The following is a 6,893-nucleotide window of genomic DNA, read 5'->3' as shown; positions in this document are numbered from 1 at the left end:
CAGTAGTAATGGAAGATTGTCCATGGTATAAATAAGAGATGATTGGTCACCCATGGAAATTGGCTGCCCAGAGGCTATATTGGCCATTTCAATAGGATTAACACTCAAAATGTACTGATGACAGACTAGGGTTTCTTCTCTGTTCACATCTCCAACCATTAATAAAGTTATATGTAGTCTCCTTTGAATACAACATAACTAGTTAGAAACAGACTCCACTATCAAATTATAATCAATGATATTATATTGCTCTGTTTGAATATTATATATTACCTCGTTAAAAGATTTGATCTCATTATTATTCATTTATTTTGCTATTTATCTTGGATATTAATCCTAGTGGAATTATTATTTCTCAACAATCACTATTTACTTTATTGCTCCTATTTTGTTATAGTGATAAATCGTGGAGGGATGCATAGGTTCTTATAACTAAACACAACAAGAAAAATGTTGTGATAAGAAAAGATTTTTCTTCTTTTCAAATATGTATCATTACATGAAATAGTAAATATATAGTCATAGAACAACTATAAGAAGCCTAAGCATATGCTGTTGATCAAACCAAAAGCTACTAAGCAACAAATATACTTGAGAGAACTCTCAATGTTCAACACCCTACCCCCTACTTTCATATTCCTTTCTTTCCCAAACATTTGGCTATATAGTTCCTCACCGGAAAATCTTTTTGCCTTAATTTCTGAATGCCACTCCATGTCCATAAATGAACCTCGCATCATCTTCAGTGTACACGTGACTCTCATTCTTTAGCCTGTTAACATTAAAATATTATTAAAATTATTTTTGTTTAAATGAAAAAAATAAGAAGAATTATTGCTTGAAAGAAAGACTTTTGTTGATCAAAACAAGAAGAAATGTTTAATAGAGTTTACGTTTTGGTAATAGTATTGTTCAAGATGGTGGAAGAGAAAAATGAAGAACCACTAAGATATAATAGTTCCCCTTCAATTCTTTCTACTATTTTCTTGTCCATTTTTCCAGCATCAAGACAAAATGGCTGATCAGAAGCCTGTAATTAGTGTCAAATTTGTTAGAACTATTGCTCTACCCATATCCAATTAATTTCTTAATTTGGATTAAATCTAATACTCAGTACTAACCATAACCCATCCCCAAGTATCAGCAAAAGAAGGTACATAATTTGTATATGCCAACACATCTGAATCAACATAATAAATTGTATAAAAAAAGTGGTCAAATTCAAAGTCAATTAACTATGGAAACCACAAGTTATTTAAAAAAAGAGATTGATGCAGCCAAATGAATACTAACATTTGAAAACTTGTTTGATTGTGTTATAAATGGATGAAAAATCTTCCTTATGTGTGAAAACTCCTGCTGGTCCAACCTGTTAATAAACTAGCCAGTTAGAGCATGACTTGTAAATATATATACATATAACATTTTTGACTCAATTCATATGAGTCGATATACTATAGAAGTGATGTTATAATGACAACAACGAATAATGAGAGCTAACCTGAGTAACAAAGATGCCAGTGTCATCAATCTTAGGTTTAAGGATATTTTCATAGAAAGATTTGGTGTAGAGTTGGTAACAAGGTCCTCCTTCAACTGGATCAGCTAAATCCCCAACTATAATATCAAACTTTTCTTGCCTCTGTTCTAGCTCAGCTCTTCATTCATACAAAATCAAATCAGTAAGTCAACAACATAGGATATGTAAAGCCAACTTGGATCACGAATTAAACCATGTAACCCCACCCCATGGTCATCCGTAAATTAAAAATATTAGGGCTAAACCAAGACTTAAAATAATTTATGCTCACATAAGTCTTAGCCCAATATAATTAAGCCTAACATGACTTTAATCATCTCATGGATCTGGATTATGGGCTTTCTATGGTGACATAGTTGGACCATTGAATTTCTGTGCACCACATTGGGGTGCGTTTGGTATGGAGAAAAATATTTTTCATGGAATGAATTTTGAAGAAAATAAGTTGTTGTTTTTTGTGTTCGGTACACAAATAATTTAAAAAATATTATTCTAAAATAATTCATACATATGTAACACAAAACAATAAGAATTTGCCTGATTCTTTTTTGGTCTTCAATTACAGAAGCCAAGATATGATGTAGAGAAGAACAAATAAGGGAAGTTGGGAGCAGCATTGTTGAATTCTTTTTCCTTTTCTTAAGATTATACAAGCATATTGAACCCAAAAAAAATTAATTCTCATTTCTTTTATGTAACGCCTCAAAATTTAGGTCCCGAGACTTCACATAGTGCTTAGGGGCACAAGTGACCCCAAGCTAACCCTCCTACTGGCTTAATTCGCAAACAACTGGATAAAATGCTTAAATCTATATAAAATCAGTGAAAATATAGAACTTCTCTAAACTTGATCAATATAAACATGAATTTTACAAGATTACAACTCTACTTTTACCAAAGAAACTGAAACTAAATATATCAACTTCTACTGACTGTCTATGAAGCCTCTACTGGTACTGACTTTAGATAGCCGGTTCATGACTACCAACTATCTAAGCTTAATACGACTAAAATAAGAAAAATATAATACTTCTCGAACTGTATAACCAACTCAAGCCCTCGAATCAAAAGGACTCGTCACCTGCTGAATGGGAGCGGCGGACTGACTGAATGCGGTATCTGCGCTACAACTTACACCTACATTATAAGACACTGTAGCATATAGAAATATATAGGGGTTAGTACTTTAAGAAATGTACTGAGTATGTGGGGGTGCAATGCAACGTTATAAATAATATCATAAATGATTATGAAAATCATACATGCTGACAATAATAACTTTCTTCGCTTGAATTAACTGAAATATATTCCTTATAAATCATCAATAATAGTACACACATTATAAATCTCATAAATCATTATACTCAACTCAAACTCTTTAAATCACGACTTAGAGTGACTCAGTAACTCATGAAAACTTGGAATATTATGGACTTGGGAGTTTCTTATAACCGACATAACTACACCATGTGAGCCGCATGGATCTAACGTATTGCCCTTCTAAGGAGAGAATCCCACATTGGCGGGGGTGTCGTACTCTTGCCAAGGAGTACAACCTCAATTTCTTAATCACAATCCCACACTCGGCCTTTGGCCAACAATTATCAACATCAATCATACGGTGGCATGTAGTTTTGGAAAAATACTAAATTTCTCGCTCGGTGCTAAATACTCCTCCCAGACTCAGCTCAGAACGCATTAGAAAATCCACATTAATCAATATCAATTCATGGGTCTATCATGAAGACCAAAACATTAATATATCTCATCGGTAAATCATATACAACTGTGGATTCCTAACTCGACTCAAAATCAAATAATCTTTCTCAATATCAAGATGTATCAATTCATTTAGTCATGGCAACATCAATAACTTTGAGGAAATATCAGGACTCATTATAACAACTCAATCTTATGAGTCAATATACTCAATAATCCAATTTGTCATAAGGAAGCTTAAAGCTTGACACATGTCTTGAAAGCACTTGAAATACCAACTCATGGTAGAACATGAAATTCACAATATTAAATATCAAGTCATAATTTGGAAATTGTAAAATAGTCATTATCAAAAACTTCAAGAAAACATCATAGAACTCATTCTTGACTCTCAAGCTCAAATATTAATATATATATATATATATATTCAATAATCAAACTTCTCGTAGAAAAGCTTAAATCATGACTCTTATCTTAAATCATTCATAAATCATCAACTCATAATAACAATATTCAACTCATGGCATAAGTTCTCAATTTAAGAAATAAAATGATGAAATAGTCATGTGTATCAATCTTGAATAGCTCAACTATCATAAATCATTAATAAAGTAATTTGGATGTAAACTCACTTTGCAAAATCATGAATTTAAATAGTAGAAATTGAATCTTTGGGCACAAGAACGAAAGGTGTTCTTGTTCAAACACCACATACCTTGGATTACGGATTTAAGATGAATAATCTTGGTTAGGAACTCTTCTTCACACTTTTGAGCTAAGTTTCCTGATGCCTTTGACTTGAAAAATTTGATTCTTGGACAACTTGGTGAAATCTTTAGAAAATTCTTAAATTTCTTGGAGAAGATTTGATTTAGGATTTTAGAAGAAAACCTTAGTTTCTTGATCTTTTCCTTGGAAGAGAATGAGAGATAATGAAGGTTTTATCCATTGCTAGTATATGTATAGAGGCTAAAAATGAGTGGAAAAGACCAAAATACCCTTTTAAAAACATCCTTGAGTTGCTGGAAAATTATACTTGACGCCATCCGTGACAGGCCGCCAGGTCCGTGATAGGTCGTCATGAATGGTCGTCACAAAAAAGGGTCCAATTCTTGATTTTCTACCCAAAGTCGACGACGTCATCAAAAATGTCGTCAGAACGTGACGACGTCGTCAAAAATGGCGTCAGAAACGTGACAGCCCGTCAGAACTGTCATCACCGTTTTCCAGCTTGACATGCTGGAGTAAAATAGGCATAACTCTTTGCTCCGATATTAGATTTTTACGAAATTTGTATCATTGGAAAGCTAATTAAATTATATATCTTTTGATAGGTGATGAGCTCAAAAATTCCAAATATAATGAGAGATATACTCATTTGAAGTTGACTATACCAATATCCTTCCCAAGAATTCAATCGGTAAGGAATGTTTTGATTCGCCCAATCGTTAGGACATCTTTAAGTCCTTAATATGTACCATCCTTTAGAAAACAACCAAATCACTATAATTTATTTCTTGAGAGCTTGATTCATGGTTGCACTATTGGTTAGAGTCTCAGAGAATTACAAAATGGCTTTAACTTCCTCACTGGGTGTCCGATTTGGGTGAATCTGATGTCAATGGAAAGCTTATCCAATTCTCCATATCATAGAAATTAGAATTTAGGGAAATACAATGTGATATAAACAAAAATCAATTTGGAAGTCATCCATATTCACTCAAAAGATGGATTTAGGCTTAAGAAACGATTAGGGTATTACAGTTTACATATGTGAATTGTATAATCATTCCAATTGCCCACCGGATAGAGGTAGGGTCAAGGATGTTGTGATGGGATGGGGGTGGGATAGGGATAAGGGGTAGGGTGTGGTGGAGATGGGGTGAGGGTGACTGAGGGGTGGGTGATTGTGAGACTTAGAGGAGACAATGCCACTAGTTTTTTCTAATTTTATTAAGGAAATTAATTTTCTTATTTTTAAAGAGCTTGTTTATACAAAGAAAATATTTTTAAAAAATTTAATGAATGAACATGAGAAATACTGAACACACCTTTGGCCCAAATTATGTATATAATTGAAAGATCGTTTGGACATAGATCGACTTGTCCCCCATCGACTTGTCGGGGAACACATTTTACTCTTGAGAATTAAAAAGAAAAGGAAGCAAGATAGAAATAACCCATACTTGGCATCGTTAATGACCAAGTTACTTCTTGTTACGAAAAGCCTCATGGTTTGCTGTTAGATGCTTGTTGCAGAAATCAACCACCTCCTGCAACAAATTAAAATAAGTATATATTAATCTACTAGAAACAAAACAATAGTCTTATTGCAGGTCTATTAGTAACAACATTATTTCTTTAACTACTTCTCTTTACCTTTCAACAAAAAAGAACAAAGAAGATAAAGTTTGATTCTGGAATTTCCGATAACTCAGTTTTGTTTTTCTAAGTACTAATAATATACCTGATCAATGTCGCACATGATAATTTTCTCCATAGATTTGTGCCTAAGAACTTCCCTTGCTACAGACCCTTCACCACCTCCCATTATGAACACATTTTGGGGGCTGCAAAATTCAACATTATTATTATACCTAATTTTAAGAATATTCAGTTTTGGATTAGTTATGAAGCTTATCTGTTACAGCTAATCCAATAATTAAATATTATAATTCTATCTAGCAAGTTAGCAAATTGAAGGCATCATTATAGGTAAGGTTAGAAATGCATATATATGATTAATTAAATACTCACTTTGGGTGACATAAGAGGGTTGGATGAATGAGACATTCATGGTATATAAATTCATAAACTTCTGCACTCTGCATCTTCCCATCTATAACCAATACCTACATGCATACATATATTTTAAAAAGTAAATCAGTGAGATATATGTTAGATATGTTAGAATTTATCTATGTTTATTGAATTAATTATGAGAAGACGATTTTAAAATAGAGAAGCTTTTAGAAAAATTAAAGAATCTTTAATTAGTAATTATTCAGAATATATAAGTCTAAATGAAACAAAAGAAAACCCACAAAGATTAGCCTCCCTAATTACCTTAATATCTAGTATTGAAGCAAAATTAATAATCCATTTAAAATCTAGAAGAATGAGACACATCCACCTAATTATGATAAAATTAGATTTAGATATCCACCAAGATATTATAAATAGGGTTTAAATGAATAAAGTGCAGAAATACAAAGAATTAAAACAAATTATTTCTGAAAAATGTAAAGAATTAAAAATAAGAATAGAAAGACTACATTATAATATATTTGCCGGAGTTAGTGAAAATTTAATAAATACACAAAAAGATGAAATATCAAAATTAGAATCACAAATAGACAGTTTAGAATATATATATCAACATCAACTATTCACAATAAAATGAACAAAGAAGAATTTATAATAGATGAAAAAATATATGAAAATCATGAAGGATTAAAAATAAAGATAGTATTTTCTAATCTAGGAAGAAGATATAAGAAAATAGGTGAACATTTATATCTAATGTTAGAAAAAGAAGAATTAAAATTAGAAGATAAATTGACAGCAATGGTAAGAATAGAGAGAGAAAATGAAGAAATAGATAGGAAAAAGGAAATAGAAAAAATAAAACAAC

General features: G+C 31.8%; 1 pseudogene; it reads right to left on the bottom strand.

The window, feature by feature from the left end:
- Positions 1-693: 693 nt before the first annotated feature.
- LOC107879103 overlaps positions 694-6,893 on the bottom strand; it is a 79,148-nt pseudogene continuing 72,948 nt past the window's right edge.

Source organism: Capsicum annuum, chromosome 8, assembly GCF_002878395.1.
Source record: "Capsicum annuum cultivar UCD-10X-F1 chromosome 8, UCD10Xv1.1, whole genome shotgun sequence".
Taxonomy (NCBI): domain Eukaryota; kingdom Viridiplantae; phylum Streptophyta; class Magnoliopsida; order Solanales; family Solanaceae; genus Capsicum; species Capsicum annuum.
This window is presented reverse-complemented; position numbering and strand designations above follow the sequence as displayed.